This window comes from Ambystoma mexicanum, chromosome 1p (assembly GCF_040938575.1).
Source record: "Ambystoma mexicanum isolate Mex_15411 chromosome 1p, UKY_AmexF1_1, whole genome shotgun sequence".
NCBI classification, from domain to species: domain Eukaryota; kingdom Metazoa; phylum Chordata; class Amphibia; order Caudata; family Ambystomatidae; genus Ambystoma; species Ambystoma mexicanum.
The window spans coordinates 360,891,013-360,917,848 of NC_090921.1; positions in this window are offsets into that span (position 1 = coordinate 360,891,013).

A 26,836-nucleotide genomic window follows, 5' to 3' on the forward strand; every position below is an offset into this window, starting at 1 on the left:
AGTGCACTGAAGTGCAAGTTTCAACTGCTTCATACCCGTTTATTTTAAAACAAAACCATTCCGGAACAGTTTCTATTTAAATTAAAAGTATAGGAACAGTAAAACTTAATTTAAAAAAGTAGAGGAGCACCGCTTCCAACTGCTCCCGCCCACTTCCACCATTGGCTGAGCCGGACGCACCCCACAAGGGTGTTGCAGGTTGGGCATTGTAGTTCGTGTTTTGCTCAGAATCACAATCTCCAAGCTAAACCCTCAAAGTACCATATTATTGTCTTTGGAGACGGGAAACGGAAAACATCGAGGTTTGCTTGGTCCCTTGACGAGATTGCTATTGAGTATACTCCTTCCATACGTTATCTGAGTTATACTCTCACAGATAAGTATTCATTTGTGATGTGGAAGGAGACGCTTAATAATAAAATCAAATCTTTAACTTCCCAAATGAAAATTATTTTCCGTAAGTACTGTAAGTTCTCTCTGCTCCCCCTTATCCAATTTTACTTGTTAAAAGTCAAGCCCATAATTCTTTATGGCCCCGATATATGTCTAAAGGAGAAGGATGTGTTTCTGGATATGGTGCAGGGAAAACTTTGGAAAATGGTATTGGGTTTAGCGCTCTCTATATCAAATGTTCTCGGTCTTCTACCCCTTTCCGTGAAATGGAATTTGTGCTTGATGAATAATGATGCCAAAATGTTGGTGCCACCTAGAAAATGTATGTATGAGGAGCTTCATCAAATGGTTACTGATGCAAAAGTACCATCTGTCGTGAAATTTACGAAAAAATTAAATACCATCTTGGAGGCCATAATGGTAACCAGGGAAGATCTCTGTGCTGGACTGCCTAGTTATAAACACACATTTCAAGTATATCAATGGTGTATGCTGCTAGAGAAACTGGGTACTCATTAGCCCTTTCCTGAATATGGTAAATACTTGAGGAAATGGGGTGAAAGACCATTGTACATAATGACATTTCCTTGTGATAAACAAGCTGAATCAATTACCACTGAATGAAAGAATCCAATATTGGGATAACACAATGGTGAATACGGAAACAGGGTTATGCCGATTCTCTAACAAGGTCCAAGAATGGGAAACACTGAAACATCTGGTTGTATATTGTGCACACTTTGAGAATACTAGGATTAGAATATTTGACAACTATTTCACTATGAAAACCGAGCTTTCTAGGGAATTTCTCTGGAGTAGATGCAAGTGGGGGAATAGGCAAGTTCTCATTCTTAAACTGGTAAATATCCTGGGCCTAATTGAAGAGAAATTACTTAAAAAGTTGTAGTAAAGGTATCTTGAACCACACTGAAAATATATAGGAAAGATGAAATGCAAATCCTGAATCACTAAATATATATTATATGCCATTTGTAACAGCACTGGCAGGATGAAATGAAAGACGGCTGCTGCACTTGACCTTTTTTTTTTTTTACCGTGATTCAATATTGTAATGTTTTATGGAGTTTGATCAATTTTGTGTGATAATCATGAATTTATTGTACATGTATGTACTGTTTTCAGAGATGGTGTGATTAGAAATGGGGTAAAGAGGGCGGGTGAGTTAAACCAATGTGACAGTGTTACCAAAACAATGAACTCCTAAAATAACGATCTTCTAAAAACTAGCCCCTAAGGCTGTATAGAAAATAATACTATGAGCATATAATCCTGCAAGGATACTTAGAAATGGAAAAAACTGGATTAGAGTGAGGAGAGCGCCTTGTTGGTTTGATGGAAACATGTTTTGCATCTTCTCTATTTTCTATTTTAATGTCTTATGTATTTTTAATGTTTTTTACACCAATGGATTTTATTCTTAGGGTATTGGTTTTACAATCTGTTTTATATTTGATTGTTGAGAAATTAAATGTAATTTTGTAAAGGTTTGTTGTAAAGCAAACACAATCACAAAAATAACTGGCTGAGACACGAGGGTGCTAATATTGAATATTCTCCAGGTTTTTATAGGTTATGGAGACATCCACCCTACGGTGGGAATTTCTGAAAGCCAGGCCCTGGCAGTATTCACTGGGCATGCACAGGCCATGCGTTAGCAGTGTGGCTATTTGGCACATAGGCCTTATGGAGGAGCTTTTGTCCTTGCTTAAGGCCTTGCCCTGGACGTACTGTCCACTGGGCATTACCGCCATCCATGTCCAGTAGACACAACTGGTTACTTTAAAGTGCGTGAGCCATTTAGACAAAGTGCCAAATGGGCATAGAAGCAGCCAATGCCAAGTGGTGACTGTGAGTATCTTGGCATATATCATTAAAAATACAAACAATTCTCAGAAAAACAAGAAGAAAGGCAATGGTTAACCTGCTATAACAAAATCCATACAATGTTACTTTAGTTTATAGGACGTCATGGTTACAGTTTAAGACTTCAAACCCCCAAGGTTTGCCAGCTATGCCACAGATGACATCAAAAATATGTCATCCATCACTCGAACCCACGGGCACGGTCAAAGGATCCAAAGTTGGCCCACTGCGCCCACTGACTCCCAGATCTGAAGCAGGTTGTGTGAAGGAGTGGCATAGTGTGAGCTGGGTAGGATACATTTGCAGTCTGATGGACTTAGTGTTAGTGGAAATAGTTGCTATGTACTGAGTGTTTGTGCCATGACATTGGCACTCCCAATGTCTGCAGACTTCACTTTTTATGGGTATTAATCCGTTATCCTATACAAAATATTCTCGCACTATTTTTAGAATAGTCGGTTTGTGTGTCTTTTTGTGTTGCTTGCTCTGGCCTTCTCTGGTGTGCGGTAGTCGGGTGCGGTAGAGAGTCGCACTGTTCTATGTATTGGTGCTTATCAATTCAATGAGCATTGGTAACGTACAGTAGTTAAGTACAGCTAGCCATGCAGGACAAAAATGTGTCTGTAAATCGCTCTAGAATAACCTTTGTCATCACTGCCCCAGAGTCGTTCACCACAACCCTTTCACTCTCTTCCTACAGTCCCCGAATATAGGTCATTGGAACGTGAAAGCAGCTGCAGGCCCCTCCCCGTCACTCGCGCCCGCCTCGCGCAACACACGCTCACGCACTGCACATACGAAGTGGCCTGAATTGTAATCAAGGCCTCAGCAAAACAAATTAACCTTCAACCCCTGCTGGAGACCTGCCCGCAGGAGGTGCCCTTGGTCTCCAGGGCCCAGGGTGTCAGAGGGCGGGGCTGGGAAGGGATGGGGGCAGAGCTGCAGAGGCGAGGGAAGTTGTATAAGGAAACGGGTCGGGGAAATATTGCCAATGTGAGCCAAGTCGTGCGTAAAATTGCCCATGTGGCGTGCTTTGCGCGATGACCTCTATACATATTAATATGGAAAGCACGTGCTGTGCAGCAGATTGGGCAAAGGTTCCCTCTGCGAGCACGCTCGTTCGCGAGCTGTAGAGGGCACTGATGGGAGCGCTCTGCTCAGCATTGGATTTACGGCTCGACATTAGTAGTGCTTCGTTGCAGTTCGGTCTTTGGGGTGCCATTCCCCATTGCCCTGTAAGAGTTGGAGTACTGAAGTAACCGCCACCGAGGCGAGGGTAGGTGGTAACCATTTATTAGGATTAAGGTTCAACAGCCCAGCAGCCCGTATAATAACCAGATGCTACCTCCAGTTCTCACTCTCCAACCGCCTCCCATTCTCCCTGTACCCTGGAAACCCCTTACAGTAGGCTACATTCCACATTCCACCATTAAAGATACAACACACACCTAGCCCTTTACATAACAAAAGAACACGAGTAAATAAGAGAACATATAACAAACAAGGAGGAGCTCAATAAACTAACAGAAACACAACTATTCCGATTATCCGAACACGCTTTCAACGCCCATCCCCCCTCAAAACTCTATACCGACTCTGCAGTTTCTTTTCTCTCACCGAACGCACACCACCTCCCGTCTTTGCTGCTACCTGTATTACCCCATTCTTTCTGCTCACCTCCCTCACCTGCTCTCACCTGCCCACTTGGGGTCATCTTTGACTCCACTCTCTCCTTCTCTCACATTTTGGACATCTCTAAAAAGGCTATCAGCTACACCTCCTCAGAGGTACTCTACCTTTTCTCACTTTCCCCCAGAGGCTCACTGTCTACCGAGCCCTGGTTCTCTCTAAGCTGGACTATTGCAACAGCCTCTTCCTCAACCTCCCTTTTTCTGCCCTGCACCCTCTGCAACTCATCCAGAACAGAGCAGCAAGATGTATTCTTGGCCTGAAGCCCAGGGACTGCATACCTCTGGTGCTGAAATCCCTTCACTGGCTCCCCATATTTATTTATTTGCATTTTGTAGCTGCAAGGATCAAGTTCAAGACCCTCTGCATTGTTCACAAGGTATTCTGGGGCCTGGGTCCTACCTACCTGCAACGCTGCCTACCTAAATACTGTCCCTCACAAGCCCTCCGCTCATCTACCGCCAACCTTTTGCGAGTGAACCGGTTCTCAAAGCAGAGATTTGGAGGGAGATCCTCATCCTCAGCAGGTGCCTCCCTCTGGAATAGCCTCCCTGACGCCCTCCGTCTTGAGACGGATCTCCTTAAATTCTGTAAACTCCACAAGACTTTCCTCTTCTCCTCTTCCTTCTCTCTCCCTCTACCCGGCTAACCTAGTTATCTGTTCTTTCCATCTCTCCCTCCTCTTCCTTACAGCTTGCTGACTGGCCACCTGGTGTACCTCAGTGTCACAGATCCCCGGCACCCCCACCTGTCCTCTTTTCGCCCTTGCCTCAGGGCCCTACACTCCTCCCACACTCACTGCACTTGAGAATTAACCCAAGATAGTGTCTCTCTCTGCATTTACCCCAGTCTCAACCGACCAGGTGCACTTGATCCTCCCCCACCCAGTGACCTTCTGTGCACTTGATCCTTACGGACCGCGCCTGAAGTTCATCTGTCTGTTCTCCCTTGTTTTCACCCCTTAATCGCACTGGTAAAACAGCAGAATTCACTGTTAGGCCTATTTGACGTATCTCAAACTGTTAAATGCATTTTTACGCACATGCTCTGCCTGTGCAGACTATTGTCTCAGAATTTCAAGGGCTCTGAGCGACTCAATGACACCAGCGGCACCAAAATGTTCCCCCCTAGATATCACTTTGCCCTCTATCGACAATTCGTCTTTCACTTTCCAAAACGGCCAACACTTTCCAACCTCCTCCCCTTCTCCCTGTCGCTCTGTCGACCCCATACTACATTCCACCCTTAAAGATAAAAGTACCATGTGAAATGATTTGGACTACTCTGTATGAGCCATGTACTTCCCTATGTGAGGTACCATTTTCCCAGTGAGTGATGAAGTTCTCTGTGGCAGAGGTTGGGTCTTTGGGCGGATAGAGAAGGCATCCTGTCATCCTGTATGTGGATGGGGGGTCCTTGTGTGAGGGAGAGAGTGTTCATGATGAGGGATGGTTATACTGCCCAACTGTTGTAAACAGGAGTTCAGGTGCCCTTTCTCACCCTTGTCGCCCCTCTCCCCGAAGGTCTCTGTTATTTCATCATGGCAATGTGGCATGCCCTTTTCTGCGATGCTGGCGGTTACCTTAGCGACGGGCCGCCACTGTCTTACGTCTTAGCAGAGTTTGCACCGCGAGGGGCGCTCATGTGATCATGTCAGCTGGTGTACGCAACAGGTTGCGCCTTGGGCGGAAGTTTAAATAACCTTCTGACCCACTGCCATGTGCTTCTGATTGACTTTGTTCTACAGAAGCGCTACTTTATCTCGTTTACTCCTGATCTTGTTCCTGACAAATATAGCCTGTTTCACCAACCCGCCTTTTGCCTGCCGTTTTTGCCTTGGTCTATTACCACGTTACCGGACTTAGATTCCCATCGGATTGCCTCTTGCCTGCTGAATTTGTCCTTCAATTTATAAGCACATTGACAACCCTGCCTCCTACTGGACTGCCTTTTGTTTCACCTCGGAGCCCTCTGCTTCGCTTTCCGGATACACTGCTATCGTTCAGCTGTGTGTGGCTGCCAGCTGTGCACGTCCCTTCGGTGCAGCAGAACGCTCTGATCTCTCAGCGTTCATTCAGGTATTTCCTCTACGCACAGTGTGACTAGCCTCTTCTCTGTCTCACGGCTCATTGTTTGCTTATACATTCCTCCCAGTGTGTGTATTCTTACTTACCAGTGGTTCAATAAAGCTTCAGTGGACTTCGTTGTTTTATACGTGCACTTGGGATTCCCGGTAATTAAATAGTGCACCAACCCGGCTCTAGAGCGACCCTCGTACTGACCGGGTTAGCTTCCTATACTAACCTTCCTTTTCATTATTTTCTCTGCCTGGACACCCTGATACTGGACTCTTATAAATCCCGTGCCGCATGGTAAGGTTTTCTTTTCCTCATTCCTTTCTTTCAGTATAGGATAGCGGCTCCATAATCAGGGTATTAACTGCTCCTATCTTACCTTCAGGTACTAAAGAACAGCACACCTGGTCTTTAATTCCTCATTACCAAGTACCATCAAAACAGCTTAATACCAACACCAAGAGTTGCATTCTGTTTTACTGTTGGTTGCCGAATAACCTTGTCCTTTCTTTCCTTTCAGCTTGAGTCCTTAGCAGTGTTGCTACCTGCTCTTTCGCTTGATCAACCCCTCTGTCTGGTCCTCCTTGACTACAGCAGAAGGGTGTATCGGGAGGAAGAGCTCCCTCGAGTGAGGAGGCCTGGATTAAGGAATAACCCAGGCTCTTCTATCAAGCTGAATGGGTCAGGAAGACAGCTGATCGTTGTTGGGTTCTACCCTCCTTATAGTTGGTGAGTGACATCAACATTTGATAACACTAAAGAGGTAGTTTTTGCACCAGGAAAAGGGGGCTTAGTTTTTCCCATTAAGAAAACATTAGAGACATTTTGATAGATACATTGTCAGTCTGACACCAAAATAGGTAAAGTCAGTATGGGATAGTGTTCTCTGTGTGAGGCATGGAGTTTCCTGGGTGAGGGATGGCATTCTCTGTATGAGGCATGGAGTTTCCTGAGTGAGAGATAGCATTCTATATGCAAGGCTTAGAGTTTCCTGTATGAGGGATGGAATTCTGTTTGTGAGGCATGGCGTTTCCTGGTTGAGGGATGACGTTCTCTGTGATGCATGGAATTTCCTAGGTGAGGGATAATATTCTCTATTTGAGGCATGGAGTGTCCTGTGTGAATGGTGAAGTTCTCTATGTGAGGCATGGAGTTTTCTGGATGAGGGGTGATGTTCTCTATGTGAGGAACAGAGTTCCTGCATGAAGAGTTGGTTCTCTGTTTGAGGCACAGAGTTTCTTGGGTGAGGTGTGATGTTCTCTATGTGATGCATAGAGTTTCCTGCATGAGCGGTTGGGTTCTCTGCGCGAGGAATGGAGTTTTCTGGGTGAGGGCTGATGTTCTCTCTGTGAGGCACTGGGTTTCCTGGGTGAGGGATGGTGTTCTCTATGTGAGGCATGGAATTTCCAGGGTGAGGGATGGCATTATTTATGTGAGGCATGGAGTTTCTTGGGTGAGGGGTGATGTTCTCTATGTGATGCATGGAGTTTCCCACATGAGGGGTTGGGTTCTCTATGTGAGGCATGGAGTTTCATGGGTGACGGATGGTGTTCTCTATGTGCGGCATGGAATTTCCAAGGTGAGGGATGGAGTTATTTATGTGAGGCATGGAGTTTCCTGAGTGAGGATTGACATTCTCATTGTGAGGTATGGAGTTCCCAGGGTGAGGCATGATGATTTCTAGGTTATGTTATGTTATTAGGGCTTATACCGTGCACTGCTGCCACTTTCGTGGTCTCTTGGTGGTATCCTCTCTATGTCTAGTGGCACAGCCGGTTGTAACTATATTTAACTCAGGACTTTATTCATTTTATGAAATGTAGTAGGGTGCAGGGGAGAACAACAACCCTGACACAAAGTTGTATATTAGACAAACAGAACAGCAGGTGTCCACAACCTTGTGGAACACTCCCGTCCCCTGCACACCTATTTATATTGGAATACCAATCAAACCTTTTATTTGAGGTTTTTTTGTTTCTTTTGCTCTAGATAATAAAGAAAGAAACAAGTAAGATCACATTTTTCGAGGCTGCTGAAGACAGCTTTGGGGCTTGGCTGGGGCTCCCTGGGTGAAAAGGGCAAACGGGATGGAAGCTGCTGTAGAGAGCTGTCCTTTGTCTTGGGCCCTTAGCCGGCTGCCCGGGAAAGTCTCGCCTGGGAGGGCCTCTGAAATGAGGATGTTCCTGTCAGATGAACGAATGGCAGCCCAGTCGTTTGATGGATGGGCAGTCACGGGGCAGTGGAGAAAGGAGAGTCAGGGAGGGGGCTGGATGCCATGAGGAGATGGGGAAATGGAGGGCCTAAAACAGGGAAACCCTCACAAAGGCCTTACCAAGGTAGTTGCTCCTTTCATGCTGCAAGATGAAATGGGAGGCAGAGACAGTGTGCCAAGGAGAAATTGATGTTCCGATCACGTGATTGGATGGCAGCCCAATCGTCCGATGGATGGGCAGTCATGGGTGAGGAGGATCAGGGAGGGGGCTAGATGTCGTGAGGAGGTGGGGAAATGCAGGGCCTATACAAGGAGATACCACACCAGGTGCGAATGCTTAGTTGCACGGTTCGTGCTGCAGGATGAAATGGCATGTGTGAGGCATGGAGTGTCCTGGGTGAGGGAGGGCATTCTCTGTCTGAGGCATGGAGTTTTCTGGGTAAGGTATGGCGTTCTCTGTGTGAGGCATGTAGTTTCCTGGGTGAGGGATGGCATTCCATGTTTGAACAAAACTATGTACTACTGTTGGAGTACTGTAAAGCTAAAACATTTTGTTGTCATCCCTGATCCCAAAGCAAAAGATTCAAAACACCATGCTTGATTGCATCACAGCCAAAAAATGTAACTCACATGTGTTAGAAAAATATAGCTTTTAATAAAAACCAAACATATTGTTATGCTCAATGTTCACACATCTGAAGCACCTATTGTATATCAACTGTTGTTTTTTTGCATTTGCATCAGAGCACACTCTACTTTTATACTGCTCCTGCATCCACCTACATACTTCTGACATCATCAAATGTCGTTATGTACAATGTTTGAAACAAAATAGACTTCAACACTGTTGTATTTCAGCCCATAGACTCCTACGGTCTCCGTGCCAAATTAGTAAGGAACCTAATCTATTATGGTTGAGACTTCATCGGGACGATGCAAAAACACTGTATGCCCTTCTTGTATTTCTTAGGTTACTTACTATGTGCGTTTTTCATCGAATACAATTCGAACCTTTACACTGCACCATTCAGAAATGCCTGCAATCAAGCACAAAATAGGGTATATAAATTAGTGACTAAACTGGAAGTCATAAAAGAGAAACACAACTGTGTTTCCTTCACCACAACCATGGAATGCCAAATACTCAGAACCCTTTACTTGCTCTATCGACTGCTGGAGAAAATCCAATTCAAAACTGTGTTGCGTTCAAGTGCATTCTTCTTTCATGTTTGCGAGCCTCTCCCCTTAATGGACGTTACAAATGATTCCACACCCTGATCACACACATGAAAGAAAAATACAAAATACAAAATGATGTATTGCTTGATTCCACCATTTGTTTCCGACTGCTGTTAAACTAATCAGCCAAAAGCAGGACTATTGTTCTATAAATTAATAATAAAATGTCACTTACTCAAGGAGCATGTCGTTTAACCGGCTCTCTCTCTTCTTCTCATGCCATTGATTGACCCGCACAATTCTTCGCACTGCATAGGCTTATGTGTTCAAAAATTCATTCTTTCTGTATCAGAAAATGTATATATCATCAGTATGCTGTATAATGTAACAGAAAATGATTATTACTCAAAGTGCTCACTGAGGTTGAGCAACAAGTTGGAAAAGCTACTCCCCATAGACTGCAATCAAATCGTCGCCTAAAGGATATAAATCCTCTCTTTGTCTGACTTCAATGTGAGTAGTTACTGCGACCACTTTACTGGCAAGCTGCAGTTTCTCTCAGCAACCTGACATTCGCGTTGTGGAGAAAAACAAATCTGCGTGTGAAACGTTGCCTATGACGCTCCATGTTGATGCAACAAGAAAATGTAAAACACGGACCGCTATAAGAGCATGCCCATATTTCTAAAATCAAAAGGATCCCGAGATCTCAAACCTCACTGTAGGAGCGTGTGAATCTTCTGGGTCCCTGCTATGGTCTCTGTCATTGCAGCGCCTGCTGCCAAATGTCCATTGGTCCTTCAGTGTTTCCCAGTCTTAGCATACTGTGGGAAACCAGAAGGTATTTCCCTTGCAAGTCCCCAGGGGTGTCTCTCTCACGTGGCCTGGGCATGGCCATCGCCTTTGGATCCAAACCCTGGGGGTGGACCAGTGTGGGAGGACCACCTGAGTGAGCGGTCTTTGGGGAGTGGGAGTGGGACATCTGATGGCAAGATGCGGCATCCCCTGTAACATCTTTGCCCCCTCCTACACCTTAGGATATTTACAAATTCTACCCCCCCCCCTCCTTTCCCTTCACAAACTCTTTCACACGGACAGCCCTCTCTGGGAGAAAACAAGTCACACCTGACTCCTATTACGCTTCCCCACACGGATAAAAGGTAGAGCATGAGAGCACACTCTGAGGGAGGCAAAGCACATGAAGGAACAGTATTTTCCCGACGGCTGCTGAACGAGGGAAGAAAGACCGCAAAACAAGAAGGGAGCACAAGAGAGATACCCTTGACCTATCCGGCAAGAAACCATTACTTTCCAAAAACCTTCAGAGTAAAAGGCGTAAGGCCAGGAAACCAGACTGAAGAATCCTGTATTGTATGTCGGAGATACCCGGGGCTCTCCTGCACGGCTGATTGAGTCGGAGAGGAACAGCAGCTGCTGTGGTACTGTCCTTGGCTCCAAGATTGAAGCAGCGCCAGAGAGATCAACACAGCCGGTGAGTTGAGGAGACCAATGCAAGACCGGTCTGTGTTGAAGCGGCAACAATGTATAAATAGCGCAAGAACGAAGATTGGTAATGTGGGTGATGAAAGACGCGAAGAAAGCTTAATTGCTGAGTGATGTTTGAACATTAAAGGAAAGAAATACAATACCAGTGACAGAGTGGTCCAGCACCGCAAGGGTGCTCAATCGAAGGTCTCTGTAAGGTATCCAAACAATAAGTGGCAGAAATGAAAGTAGAAGATTGGTAAGAATGAGAAGTGAAGGGAACCGAAGTGGTCCTGCGACAGTTTAAGCAAAATCCATTGCACATTCGCAATTCTTCCAGTTTAGATACACACGGGGTCTGAGCCCGAATAAGGGAGAACTATGGTCCAAGCCCAATCGAGGGAGACCAATTGTGAACATTTTGCTAAAGGGGTCCGAGCCCGAACAAGGGAGATCCATGGTCCATGCCCGATCTAGAAGTAACGATTAGCAATAGGTTTATCAATATAGCCCCTTTTATTTTGACAGAGACTCCACTAGGACTACATTATTATTATTTGATGGTCGTAGCTTGCTCCCATCCTTAACTTTAGGTTTAGATAGGCATTCAACCAACTCATTGGAGTTCAATAAACACTCTTGAAGTGTGATCACTTGTGTCTGTCTTCACTGTTTGATACGATATCTTCCTTACATGTGGTTTCAGGAATGGGATGCGACTCAATTGAGACAAATTGGGGGACCCTAAAATTCCAGAAACTTAGTCACAGAGCCTGAGATCAGGTTTGATATTTGTAGCAGCAGAGAAGCTATTATCCTTTCAGGGAAATAAGGGATGATTCCCACAGACTTAGTCCTAATACCCCCTGAGGATTGTTATACAATATTATCCCCAAAATCTGCCTTACCCTGGAATTTTGATCTGGATGTTCTAGCAGGCGCCATAGATACTGACATCCCAGGAGACATAAAGGTTCTCCTACAGAACGATGGCAAAACTCAACTTGAAATACATTGTGGGACCAAAATTCGACAGGAAATTCTTGAGAAGGCTCTATTTCCCCGTTTTAAGGAAGAAAGTGAACCAGAAGAAACTGAGACAGGTAGCTTAGGCTTTGGAGAGGCTGATGGATCACCCATTACTGAGGCAAAGAGGGAAGAAGAAACTACTGTCCTTCCCGATCCAGCCTTTGCCCAGCGAAACGATCCAGCACTCGCAGAGGCTTTCTTTCCTGTGACTCCTGAGGGAGAAAGACTAGAAAAGCAAAGCCCCTTTTTCTTCCTGAAACATGGATTACTATATAGAAAGGAAACCTCCAGATAAGGCCTAAGTAAAACTCAATTAGTGATCCCCCAAGCCCATCGTAAGATCGTGCTAGAGATGGCACGTTCGCATTTGACAGGGGGACATTTAGGACCATCTAAAACCAAAGCTCACATCAGTGGGAAATTCTGGCCAGGTATCCATGCTAAGCAAAAACAATAATCAGGATGAGAGATCCGAGAGCCTTTGTGTGATTCTGAACATGTGAATTTATTTCAAAATCCACAGAATATTTTCAATTTCACAGTTTTTTTACAGAACTTTCGATAAGCACGAAAGTGAGTTTGACAGACGGACAGATAGTGATTAAATACAATGGAAATATCAGTTGAAAATCAACCTCTATGTTGTAGAGGTAACAAATCCACATGAGAGCACAGTAGCAAAAGTTAGTAGGACGGACCTACAGTTGCAGTAATGTGCACACAGGACGGGGAGTAGTCCAGGGTTTTATTAACACAAGGTGTACACAACATAAACTACAGAACATACACAGAAGGGAGTTTTTTGCAGTTGTGTCACAGGAGATCGACACATGTGTGTTTCGGCCATCTTGGGCTGGATTTGTAGCCTGTCTGGGTGTGTCCGTGAAATCTGTTGGTGAAATAGACGCTTTTTTAGGATCGCGAGGTTTAGTTCATAATTTGAGGGAATTAATAAATAAGGGCTTGGTGGTGCCATGAGGATACATTGAAAAATGTATCGATGCACAGCTTACCTGCTGCTGCGTGTAGCAGTTTGGCGCTGTGTAACAACAATCCTCATTGTTTGTTGGATTGTAGGTGCGAGATGCACTTGAAGTTAGCCGGCGGTTTCCTGGTTGCTAAATCACATGATCCCAAAGAGCTGGAACTGGGCCTAAATAGGTCCCAAAACTAAAGGAGAAAGCACAATCCCATTGGGAGGGGTCAGTGCTAGTTTACAAGTTGGTGGTATCTTGTTTGAGAGTTCCACTTGTAAAATGGGAAGACCCAAGGGGGGTCTATTTGTTCCATTTAGACAAAGGGACCTAAAGGTGGGTGCTCGTGGTGGTTGAGGTCCAAATGGCCTGATGTGAGGGATGTGTGGAGTCCCATCCGTGGTTGACACGTGTGTAGGCAATGCCACACGGTAGAATAGTCTTGGATTGTGCAAGAGATCAGTGATAAGGTCGGGTGGATGGTGTCTGTGCACCAGGGGCGCAATGTGCCGTTCATTTTAAGGGTTGTCATCGGGTGAGCAAGGTCTGCAGGCTTGTGATCGAGTCTATGGATTCTGTGCGTTATGGCATACATTGTGCTAGATGTGGACTGAGGTTGCTGAACTAATCCAGGTCTACTTCAACACTAAGTATTAACGTGGTGGTGTGTGTGAAACTAACCCTTGAAAACAATAGTAGTATATGTTTCAAGATTTGCTGGCTTGTATTGTTCCACATGGGGAACGCCTACGGGTATCGGGTAGCGTAACCAATGATTACGAGAACATTTATATTACCCAGTCTAGTGGTCTCCAATGGTCCAATGATATCCATACCAATTCGGGAAAAAATTGATTTCTATGATTGGTAAAGGGTTTAGAGGGGCAGGTAAGGGAATATGCATGCTGGTTTTCTGGCATATTTGACATGTCTGGATGAAGTTCTTTATGTCAGCATGGATACCTGTAGAAAAAATTAAGGGCGTCTGGCGGGGTCATGATATACCCAGGTAGGTACATATAAAGCAAAAACAATAATCAGGATGAGAGATCCGAGAGCCTTTGTGTGATTCTGAACATGTGAATTTATTTCAAAACCAGAAGGTGTCTGACCCGCTAGTCCCCGGGGGTCTCTCCCTCAGGTGGCCAGGGCATGGCCTTCGCCTTTGGATCCAGACACTGGGGGTGGATTGGTGCGAGCGGATCACCTGGGTGCGGGGTCTTCGGGGAGTGGGAGTGGGACACCTGATAGTGAGACGTAGTATCCCCCTCCCTGTAACACCTTTGCCTCATCCTACCCGGTAAGATATTTAGGAACTCTACCCTCAGATTAAAAAGCATAAGGCCAGGAAACCAGACTGAAGAATCCTGTATTGTGTGTCGGAGATACCTGGAGCCCTCCTTCAGGGAGTCAGGGAGGAACAGCAGCCGCTGTGGGACCGTACTTGGCTCCAAGATCAAAGCAGCGCCAGAGAGCTGAACAGTGAGTTGGGGAGTCCAATGCAAGACAGGTCTGTGTTGAAGTCAAGTTGGAGCCCAATCGAGGCAGACCAATTTTGAATATTTTGCTAAAGGGTTTCGGGCCTAAAGGACGGAGACCCATGATGAACACTGGAAGCGAGAGCTTGTGAATGAGAAAATCATGATAAGAAAGGAACTTTGGTGCTTCTTTGTTTACAACAGGCCCTCTACAAAAAGAGATTGTTATTGAGAAAGAGGCATTGGCAGAAGGACCTGATACCCATGTTTTGAACTATATCCTCGTGGTAGAGAAGCCAGAGTATGGGCGAAGCTCCAATGTGCCGCCTTGCCCCATGCTAATAACGTGGGGAAGGGAAGCCAACTGCTCAACTATCATAACATATTATTTCTTCAACGTTTCTTTTTGCATACATTATTATCCCACACCCTTTGTATTTAGAAGTAAGGATTGGTAATAGGTTTATTAGTATAGGCCCTTTTATTCTGACAGAGACTCCACTAGGACTGTGTTATTATTATTTGATGGTCATAGCTTGCTCCCATCCTTAGATTTAGGCTTAGATAGGCGTTCAATCAACCCATTGAAGTTCAATAAACACCCCTTGAACTGTGATCACTTGTGTCTGTCTTCTCTGTTTGTTACCATGCCTTCCTTACAATACACTTCGCTATACTTTAACTGTAACACGTGAAAATGACCAAACTGATAAGTTGCTTACAGAACCTAATCTTAAGACAACTGGAAACAAACTGTCTGCGTGGTTCGGACCACTTACCTCGATCGCTGGCCGCACTCAGCGCCACAGCGCTCCTATGCCCACTACGACAAATGCTCAGCGTTGCTACTCTCCTTAGCAACTGAACTGTTGCAGACCGTGGTGTAACTTGTTACCTATGTAACATTGGCCCCGCCCCGTGCAGAAACTACAGGTCCTACTGACTGCATGTTATAGCGTTGGCAATCCTGAAGATGGTCTACGCGTATGCAAGGCAGTAGATGGGTATAAACTCGCCATTCTGCTAAACAGCCACAACATGGATGTCCCTGCATGGGGATACTGGTGTGGGTGTGCCCCACTGTTAAATTGTCCTTAAAACAACAGATTCTTATTTCCCAAAATATTTTTTGCCAAGAAATTATTGAAAAGTAGTGTGTTTCAGCTGTGTTTGTATGGGCAGGTTCACAATACTAGAAATTGAGCAAGCTTTGGTATGAGAGCACGCCAAAACTTCAAAGGGTACATTTTTGTTACATTTTATTTATTTAATTGTTTTTTATAATGAATCTAATACCATACCTGAGTACTGAACCTCTGTTGCTCTGCCTGGTTCTGCTTTCAAGACCGGCGTGTTGCCCCTGTGCTATCCTGTGCTTACTTGGGACCATAGACCCAGCTGTCAGTGCAGTGTGTTTAAGTGCAGCGCCATGTTAGTACTATGGAATACATACCGCTAATGAAGAATCCTGAGTCTGTAGGTCCCTACAGGCAGGTGGCTCAAAAAGCCACTACTGTCGGTTAGCCCAATAGGACAGCTGATTATAGCAGTGGCCCCCATTCTTCACAGTGTCAAATTGTTTGATACGTTTCTGTTCCATTCTATGTAATTGCTGTTCTGCCTCTCGCAACCCTGTTTTGGTTTGGATTTGTATCACAACAAACCAGCAGAGGTCTTCTACTTGATTTGTCATGCATGAGCAATGCTCACAGATCCTTTGTCGCACTTCTCTTTTGGTTCTTCCTACGTATACCAGATTGCATGGGCATTTTATCCCATAAATCAGCCATCTACTCTTACAGTTCGACCACCCTTTCAGTTTCCACATGATGACATTAATTTCAATGTCTTTCAAGTTCCAAGTGAGATCACATTCTGAGCATCCACCACATTTAAAGTGCTCTGCCATGGGTGGAAGGCCCCACATTTGTGTGACATCTGTTTGCTCTTTGCTCCTTTCATGTTTCGCTCTTACCAGACTCTGTCTGAAGTTGGAGTTTCTCTTAAAAGCAAAGAGGAGTTTCTTGATGTTAAAGCCTTCAGTTTGCAACAGGTGCCAGTTTTTATGCACTTCTGTTTTAGGAGGTTGCTCGGGGAACTTAACGTGGTGACACATACTAATTCTCTCCTGTTTCTCCCTTTTCTATTGGGTCAGACATTCTTCTCTAGGGATGTTGGCATGCCCTCCTTTTGCATTGTTTCATCGATTTCTTTGGATAGCCTCGCTTTTGGAGTTTCTCTGGCAAAATCTGTTCTATTGGTACGATTCCTTCTGATCCTCAGGAATTGTCCAAAGGGGAGACTTTCTTTCATTCTTTGTGGATGATAACTATTGAAGTGGAGTCTGCTATCTGTTTGAGGCATGGAGTTTTTCCAAAGTCTTTAGTGCAAAATAGTGCATTTTAACTGTGTGATCTTGGGCACATTTTCGCCTTGCTCCATCCAAATGGGGCCTGGCCTATGAACTTTGGCTTTACAGGGTTGGGAATGGAGGTTTCACCTCGATCATCGGGTGGGCATCACACGATCAGGGGAAGGACGTCTCGGCAGGGACGGGGGTTGTCTGATGGTCCGGGGGTGCCACGGGAAACAAGGTTAGAAGGGGCGAAGCCCTCGGTCCTAAGGGGGGGGTCAGGTTAGAAATTCAAGCGGAATACAGCTTGCTCACCAAGATTTATTTCATCCCGCAGAATACGCCGGACGGTCAAACCAGCAAGACAGAAACAGAGTCGGGGATTCAGAAGTCCGAGAGGGTAGACGGTTGCAATGGCCCAATCCCAAAGCCCTGACCGGGTGGTGGTGGTGGAAGAGTCGATGGCACAAGGACCAGCGGAAGTGGAGTCTGCATTGACACCCCCTGGGGGGCAGCCTTTGGATGCAGAAGGATGGGCCAGATTTGTGGCACTGGCCAGGGCTGCAGGTCGGGAAACAGCGGTGGCGGCGATGGGGGGTGTCACGCAGCTGGGCAGCGGGAGAAGCAACACCCAGGCAGCAGCCCCCCCCCCTCCACCCACCCAAGCTCGGCTCCCACCACTGGGGGTGGGGATAATGGGACGGTTTCCCCAGCCGAACTAACTAAGACGGAGGAGGAAGTAATGCCGAAAGCGGTCGGACAACCACCTCTGGGGCCCGAAAATGCTCCCTCCCCAACACTTGTGGGGGCGGGAGCCTCCGCTAAGGAAACAGAACGGTCAAAGGAAGACCTCATTTTGGCACGACCTCAGTTGGCCCTCCTGTAATGGAGCATGGAACAAGCAAGCAGGCAAACAGGAAGAACCTGGCAGGAAAGGCGCGGCACAATTCATCATGCCACCGGTTTGGTCCGGAGGGTCAGCCTGTCTGTTGTGAACAGTATGAATGGGGTTAAAAGAACATGGTTGGAAGTATAGCTTGGGATTTGTGCTTCGCAGGTGACCAGGTGCATGAGGGGGAACTCACTGCGGCCGGTGACCCGCTGTGAGTCATGGCTGAGACACCGGTCGCAGCGACAGGTCTCTTGCAGACAAGCCCAGCGGATGTTACCTGGTGTTCCCGTTATAAAGCACTGGCGGATACCACAAGGGGAACTGCACAGCCATTAGTTTATTATGAACGGCGCCCAGGAGTATTAGACTCAGGGGAGGCCCATGTTAATGGGGAGGGATAGGGGGCTTGGAAGACCTTCCAACTCCAAATGTGGGCGGGGGAAATGGGAAGTGCATCGTTGGAAACTAAAAATGGAGAGCAACAATGAAGTCAGCAAACGGGGGGGGGGATCAAAAGAATTCACAGTAAACGGGGCTCCGGCAAGTAGTTTGGAAACTGAGGGGAAGGGGGGTCCATGGGAGATTAGGGGTTGGGAAGGGGTGGGGGTTTCAAGAGAAGTGGGGTACTCGTGAGTGGCAGCTCAACCTGATCTAAAAGAAACACTTGGGAGGGGGGGGACTTGGAATGTGGGGGGTAGGGGCCAGGTGGAGCAGGGGGGATAGTTGGGGAGGACCCCTCTTTAGCGAAAGGCAGGGGAAGATGATGGGGATAAGAAGGTGGTTGAGCTCGGGGGGTTTGATAGCGCGGGATGAATGGGGCTCTCGTGAACAGGAGGGTGCTATGGGGAAGAGGGGCTGGAGGGGATGGGACAATCAAGGCGGGGAGAGCTAGGGCAGCCCGGGGCCTTGGGGGAGGGGGGCTCCCTAGCAGGACGGGCTAAGGGAAGACCTTTTGGGGGACAGAAAGTTAACAAAGATCAACAAACCCACCAGGGGAAAGGGGATGATGGAATCCAGGGGTAAGGGAGCTAAAGGGGGAAAAGGAGACCGGAACGCATCCTTTAGAAGGAGACGAAGCCGAAAGAAAAAAAAAAAGAAAAGTAAAGCAATACATGGAATGAAAAAACTTGCACATAAATAGTGATGGGGAAAGTGAAGTGAAAAGAAAAATGTAAATGTGAAATGTGAAATGGCCAAAGGGTAGAGAGGGACTGCTGAGGAAGGGACAGGGCGCCTGTGTCGGGTCCCCCAAGGACCCGAAGGGGCGGGGGAAGAAAGTTGCATTGTCTCAGCGCAGAATCCTGAGTTTAAACGGAACACCTGTAAGCTAACTCCTGACTTTATGTATGTAATAAAGTTTGCTGTGGCAATTTTTCTCCCACTCATCCAACTGGTCATGCCTCTCATTTGGGATGTAAGGCGGTTGGGCTCCGTGGGAGGAGGGTAGCCATGAAGGAGTGTGTGTGTCTGAATGGAGCCTGGGCGTGGGGGGGCAATTGGGCACAAAAAAGGCTGTCGTCGGGCCACCCCACTGAGGGTGTCGGCGCTACGACGGGCTCCCGCGCCCTACAAGGAAGGGCCCCTCGGTGGGGGCCCCCCATAGAGACGACACCCTCAGGAGGCCCGGCGGGAAGGGGAGACGGGGGGGTGGGGAGAGGGGGAGGCGTGGAGTCAGCCCTCCCACCCCGGGTGGGGTGGGGCAGTGACGCCACTCGAGCGTGTGGGCCCGCGCGGCGCAGCTAGGGCGCAATAAAAAAGCCTGGGAAATCTAGTTGGGCCTCTTCCGTGGCGACTCACAGCCGAAGTTGCCCTCCTGCCCGCCCTTGCATTGTGTAATAAGTTTTGTTGTTTTTCTTGCAGACAAGCCCAGCGGATGTTACCTGGTGTTCCCGCTAGAAAGCACTGGCGGATACCACAAGGGGAACTGCACAGCCATTAGTTTATTATGAACAGCGCCCAGGAGCATTAGACTCAGGAGAGGCCCATGTTAATGGTGAGGGATAGGGGCTTGGAAGACCTTACAACTCCAAAAGTGGGCGGGGAAATGGGAAGTGCATCGTTGGAAACTAAAAATGGAGAGCAACAATGAAGTCACCAAACGGGGGGGGGGGAAATCGAAAGAATTCACAGTAAACGGGGCTTCGGAAAGTAGTTTGGAAACTGAGGGGAAGGGGGCCCCATGGGAGATTAGGGGTTGGGAAGGGGTGGGGGTTTCAAGAGAAGGGGGGCACTCGTGAGTGGCAGCTCAACCTGATCTAAAAGAAACACTTGGGAGGGGGGGCCTTGGAATGTGGGGGGTAGGGGCCAGGAGGAGCAGGGGGGATAGTTGGGGAGGACCCCTCTTTAGCGAAAGGCAGGGGAAGACGATGGGGATAAGAAGGTGGTTGAGCTCGGGGGGTTTGATAGCGCGGGATGGATGGGGCTCTCGTGAACAGGAGGGTGTTATGGGGAAGAGGTGCTGGAGGGGATGGGACAATCAAGGCGGGGAGAGCTAGGGCAGCCCGGGGCCTTGGGGGAGGGGGGCTCCCTAGAAGGACGGGCTAAGGGAAGACCTTTTGGGGGAGAGAAAGTTAACAAAGATCAACAAACCCACCAGGGGAAAGGGGATGATGGAATCCAGGGGTAAGGGAGCTAAAGGGGGAAAAGGAGACCGGAACGCATCCTTTAGAAGGAGCCGAAGCCGAAAGAAAAAAAAAAAAGAAAAGAAAAGTAAAGCAATACATGGAATGAAAAAATTGCACGTAAATAGTGATGGGGAAAGTGAAGTGAAAAGAAAAATGTAAATGTGAAATGTGAAATGGCCAAAGGGTAGAGAGGGACTGCTGAGGAAGGGACTGGGCGCCTGTGTCGGGTCCCCCAAGGATCCGAAGGGGCGGGGGAAGAAAGTTGCATTGTCTCAGCGCAGAATCCTGAGTTTAAACGGAACACCTGTAAGCTAACTCCTGACTTTATGTATGTAATAAAGTTTGCTGTGGCAATTTTTCTCCCACTCATCCAACTGGTCATGCCTCTCATTTGGGATGTAAGGAGGTTGGGCTCCGTGGGAGGAGGGTAGCCATGAAGGTGTGTGTGTGTTTCTGAATGGAGCCTGGGCGTGGGGGGGCAATTGGGCACAAAAAAGGCTGTCGCCGGGCCACCCCACTGAGGGTGTCGGCACTAAGGGCTGGCTGCCAAACTGGTTGAAGAGAGATGTCTGTGGGCCTGATCCCTCTTCTTTCTTCAGAGTGGGACCATGCACCACATGGGGCCCCAACACTCACCACACAGCTCAAGCTCTTCTTGTCTTCTGTGTGGCGTCCTGCATTAGTGGGTTCTGCCCAACATCACTACTGCTCCCCATGCATTCTTCTGAGTGGCCCCATTGGCATGGCGGCCATATGCGATCATTGCTGTGCCTGCAGATTCCCACCCCACCCACTGCCGCACCCGCTGCCTGATTTAAAATCTTTGTTGTGAGCCGGTTAACGTGGTGATGCTCCACATCACCACAGAGGTCAACGCCGTCATTTTGACTTCAGGCGGCAGCCCCTGCACCGTGGGGATGCCAGCACTGCCCCCAGTGTTCGTCCTGGCCTCTTTGGGCTTCTGGGCCCACCCTCTTTGCAATTCGTCATAAGATGCAGGGGCGGGCCACTGGCCTTCACCCCAGGCCGCTGCGTCAGTCAGCCCGGGGCTTTCCTCCTTCCGCCTCTTCACACCAGCTGGCCGACAAGCCCACCCGAGACTTTACGTAGGTGGAGCAGGCTTCCCTGCTCTTCAACGCCCGGGCCGCGCCGACATACGTAGCCCGGGGGGGACTATTATAAAGGCCCCACCTCATTGGCCATGAGGCGGGCTGACTGTGGCTTGCAACCTGGCCTGGGCTGCCCCTCATAAACGGCCCTGGCTGAGCCGTTCTGTTTTCAGCCTAGGCAGCACATTGACTGCTGCCACGCCCTTGATGATAATGGGCCCGCCTGATCTAGCGCCCAGGTGGGCCCGTACCTGCCAGGCTCACTCTTTGGGGGCTCTCCCATTCACCACCAGGTGCTTCGGGTTTCTGTGCCCGGGGGAGGGTTGGTGCCTGAAGCAGCTACTACGCCTCCTCGCCCCCCACAGGGCTCTCTCCCCCTCTGCTCTCTTCCTTCAACTGTCCCCTTCAAACTGTCGCTTTTCTTTTTAAACTCCTCTTTGGATGCTGTTCTCCCCTGCACTTCCCATTCTTGTGCAGGGGAGTTGTGTTCCATTGTTCTTTTCTTTCTCTTTATTTTTATGCCGTCTAGCCCCATGGTGGGTTGGATGAACCAGTCCGGTTCAAACACATGCACACACACAGAAATAAACACAAACACTACATTTAATAAAATACTTTTATTATCCTGGTGTCTGTGTCTTTATTCCTAGGGTCACTTGGGGGACAAGAATGCAGCCCCTACTAACACTACATTTCTGGAGTTTCCTGCATTACTAATGTATTCATTGTGGTAGCAACAATCTGGCTTGCCTCCAGATAGAGTTTCTTAACTGCTGGTGTGTTCAATATGCGAGCAATGAGACTTCCTGATCTATATGATAGAGGTTCTCAATATCCAGATGACTTTGGTGCTATGTGGTTTTACCGAAGATAATTACTCCCTGGTAATCTACTTCGACAAAATCTGTTTGTATATTGTTTTCTTTTTTAATGGGGCTCCGTAACATACGACGCTCCCCTGCACTGCCACCACAACCTCCTGCAACTTTCATATACTCCCTAACTCCTAAAACCAATATATATTTACATCCCCACTTTCTGATTTTGTCGACGTAAATGACCACAGAGTAATTTACTTCACTAAAGTCACGTAATGCGATTCATTATGGCAGCGATAGACTTCCTAGTCTGAAAGAGTTTATTGGGCTCCAGAAGTTCCTTAACATAGCATAAAATGTAGTACAATCCTCATCTACTTTGAAGGGTTTGAAATCTGTACAGTGTGTGGGAAACTGACCGGAGCGGTTGTTGGAATAAATAAGCTTTAAGCTTGCTCCTGTGTAGTGGTGCTTCTACAATGGGGAAGCGAGGAGCTCATCACCAGTAAATCCAGCACAGTCCAATCTCTGGAGTGCATACACGACTTGCATCTCCACCGTACAATGGAACCATCGCTTCAGAAACCTTCTACAGTGAGAAGTGACTCAACCAGAAATGACCCCGCGGGTGGAGTGTTACACCTTTAAGTGCATCATATATCTGGGGTACCTTCTTCAATTGACTCCCAGTGCATCCAGGCCAGGACTAGATTAACGTTTATTGTGATGGCTTCCCAGCCAATAGCACAACCATTGGTGTCTTCGCACTGCGAGGGCTCATATTACTAAGGATTCTAGGCCCTGGTGCAACCAGCCTATCAACATAAGGGAGAGGAGCAGAAGGAGTGCAAGCCTGGAGAAAGGCTGGAGGCCAAGCAGCAGACCATGAAGGATGAAGGAAGCATAAGGAACATTCCAGGCCCCAGTGCAACCAGCTTATCAACATAAGGGAGAGGAGCAGAAGGAGTGCAAGCCTGGAGAATGGCTGGAGGCCAAGCAGCAGACCATGAGGGAGGAAGGAAGCATAAGGAACATTCCAGGCCAAACGTTCCAGGCGCCAGTGCAACTAGCTTAGCAGCATAAGGGAGAGGAGCAGAAGACGTGCAAGCATGGAGAATGGCTGGGGTCCAAGCTGCAGACCATGAGGGAGGACACATAAGGAACATTCCGGGCCCCAGTGTAACTAGCTTATCAGCATAAGGAAGAGTAGCAAGAGTGCAAGCCTGGAGAATGGCTGGAGCCCATGCATCAGACCATGAGGGAGGAAGAAAGCATAAAGAACATTCCAGGCCCCAGTGCAACTAGCTTAGCAGCATAAGGGAGAGGAGCAGAAGGAGTGCAAGCCTGGTGAAAGGCTGGAGGCCAAGCAACAGACCATGAAGGAGGAAGGAAGCATAAGTAACATTCCAGGCCCCGGTGCAACTAGCTTAGCAGCATAAGGAGGAGGAGCAGAAGGCGTGCACACCTGGATAATTGCTGGAGTCCAAGCTGCAGACCATGAGGGAGGACGCATAAGGAACATTCCGGGCCCCAGTGTAACTAGTTTAGCAGCATAAGGAAGAGTAGCAGGAGTGCAAGCCTGGAGAATGGCTGGAGCCCATGCATCAGACCATGAGGGAGGAAGAAAGCATAAAGAACATTCCAGGCCCCAGTGCAACTAGCTTAGCAGCACAAGGGAGAGGAGCAGAAGGGGTGCAAGCCTGGAGAAGGGCTGGAGGCCAAGCAGCAGACCATGAGGGCGGATGCATAAGGAACATTCCGGGCCCCAGTGTAACTAGCTTAGCAGCATAAGGAAGAGTAGCAGGAGTGCAAGCCTGGAGAATGGCTGGAGCCCATGCATCATACCATGAGGGAAGAAGAAAGCATAAAGAACATTCCAGGCCAAACATTCCAGGCCCCAGTGCAACTAGCTTAGCAGCATAAGGGAGAGGAGCAGAAGGAGTGCAAGCCTGGAGAATGGCTGGAGCCCATGCCTCATACCATGAGGGAGGAAGAAAGCATAAAGAACATTCCAGGCCCCAGTGCAACTAGCTTAGCAGCACAAGGGAGAGGAGCAGAAGGGGTGCAAGCCTGGAGAAGGGCTGGAGGCCAAGCAGCAGACCATGAGGGCGGATGCATAAGGAACATTCCAGGCCCCAGTGTAACTAGCTTAGCAGCATAAGGAAGAGTAGCAGGAGTGCAAGCCTGGAGAATGGCTGGAGCCCATGCATCATACCATGAGGGAGGAAGAAAGCATAAAGAACATTCCAGGCCCCAGTGCAACTAGCTTAGCAGCACAAGGGAGAGGAGCAGAAGGAGTGCAAGCCTGGAGAATGGCTGGAGCCCATGCATCATACCATGAGGGAGGAAGAAAGCATAAAGAACATTCCAGGCCCCAGTGCAACTAGCTTAGCAGCACAAGGGAGAGGAGCAGAAGGGGTGCAAGCCTGGAGAAGGGCTGGAGGCCAAGCAGCAGACCATGAGGGCGGATGCATAAGGAACATTCCGGGCCCCAGTGTAACTAGCTTAGCAGCATAAGGAAGAGTAGCAGGAGTGCACGCCTGGAGAATGGCTGGAGCCCATGCATCATACCATGAGGGAGGAAGAAAGCATAAAGAACATTCCAGGCCAAACATTCCAGGCCCCAGTGCAACTAGCTTAGCAGCATAAGGGAGAGGAGCAGAAGGAGTGCAAGCCTGAGGCCAAGGAGCAGACCATGAGGGAAGAAGGAAGCATAAGGAATATTCCGGGCCCCAATGCATCTAGCTTTGTAGCAGAAGGGAGAATATGAATGAGAATGCAAGCTTGGAGCAAGCTTGGAGGCAAAGCAGCAGACTGTGAGGCAGTAATGAGGAATAAGAGAAATGATGCTCCAAGAACAGCACGATGCACCTGATACTAGGAAGGAGCCAGACACTTGTATGACAAGTGTGTTGTTTGCACATCCTTGTACTGCCATCCGCACACTACCAATGCCACCACCCAGCAGCTTAGCCGGTATACATGTTTATTTTTCCAGACATTGCACCAGTATTTTATTTATTTATATACAGGAGGAACAATGCTGTTTTGATAAAAAAAGAACGTACAGTAGATAAGAAATTAGAATTTTTTTTTAAACTTAATTTTTATTGACATTTGTTAAGGAACAAAACATATAAGTCACGTTTTGCCAAGTGAAACTATCAGTTGTGCCAGTTAAACCTCCCCCCCCCCCTCGTCCCCACATGAACACAAGGATTATGCAAATTCACTGCAATTGAAGCCCAACAACTCTGTGGCTTGAAAATGTATCCACTCAGCACAGTCGGGCCAACGTTGAACCAACAATTAACAAAAACTCTAAATAAGGTCCTTCCCCTCCTTTGCCCCCTCCCACCGCTCCCTTCCTCCTCTCCCTCCGTCCTCTCCCTGCCACTTAAACAAGGTTCTGTCTCTAAGAAGTCACCGTGTACTATGGGTTCATACAATTTAATGTCTCTGGAGCAATTATTCATCTGCATACAAGCACCCATAATTCGTCTCCCCCTAAAGTACTCCGTATCCTATACACCCACTTCCTCATCACCTGAGGTTGCAGGGTCCTCTACTTCTGTCTCCAAACTATATAAGTGCGCACTCCAATCCTCTCTAAATGTCTCCACGTTATCGTTCACTACTGCTGTCAATTTGCCAATCACCATCATGGCGTGCATGTTTTGTCCCCAAACCTCCTTGGATGAGAGTTTTTCATCTTTCCACCCTGCGTCCCACATTCTGGGGAGCCTATGCTCGTTCCTCTCCTTAGCACGGATTCTCAACACCATCTGTAATGGGTCTAAACCTAACTGAATTCCTGTAATGTCTTTCCTCCAGCTCAGCACTTCATCCCAGAACACCTTAACCTCAGGACACCGCCACCACATGTGTGAAAGAGATCCCACTTGGCCACATGTCCTGGGACAGAAAGGAGAGGAAGCATACTGGATATCTTTAATGGATCTCTATACCAACCCAAATTATAATTATGCTCCATAATAGAGGTAAATAGATTGCTGTGGAAAGTGACTTTATACATTTTCACCCATCAGGTCAGCCCAGTATCTCTGGAACGTTTGTCTCCCCACCAGATATGATGAGTTCATGGCATTATACAGTTTTGATAGGATGCCCTTTCCAGTGCACTCTAAGCCCCAAGCCTTTTCAAACATGGTAACCTCCATGGCCGCTAAATCTCTCGACCTAGGGCCAGTCAATGTTCCTTTAACAAGAATATACTCGAAGATGGAGATTGTGTCCCTCCCCATCATCTCGTGCACTGATTCCATATCCAGGAATGTCCCTTCCTTAAATAGTTGACCCACCCTCTCGAAGCCCAGGTCTGACCATTTCTGCGAGTGTTGCAGTCCCAGATTCACCAGATTGAATGGGGTGCCCCACACCGAGGACAATGGCTATGGCGATGTTGAGAATGCACGGTTGATCCCATTATCCTGCCAGATCGATCAGAGAACCCCACCTGTGGGGTGAGATTGCAGTCGCTCCGGGGCGGACTTGATCAGAGACCAGAGATAGTCTCTGAACTCCAATGTGTGGGCCACCAGCTCTTCAAGGTAAGACCAGTAGGTCTTAATGCCGTCCCTCATGTAATGTAGCATTACTTGCAATTGAGCAGCTTTATGGA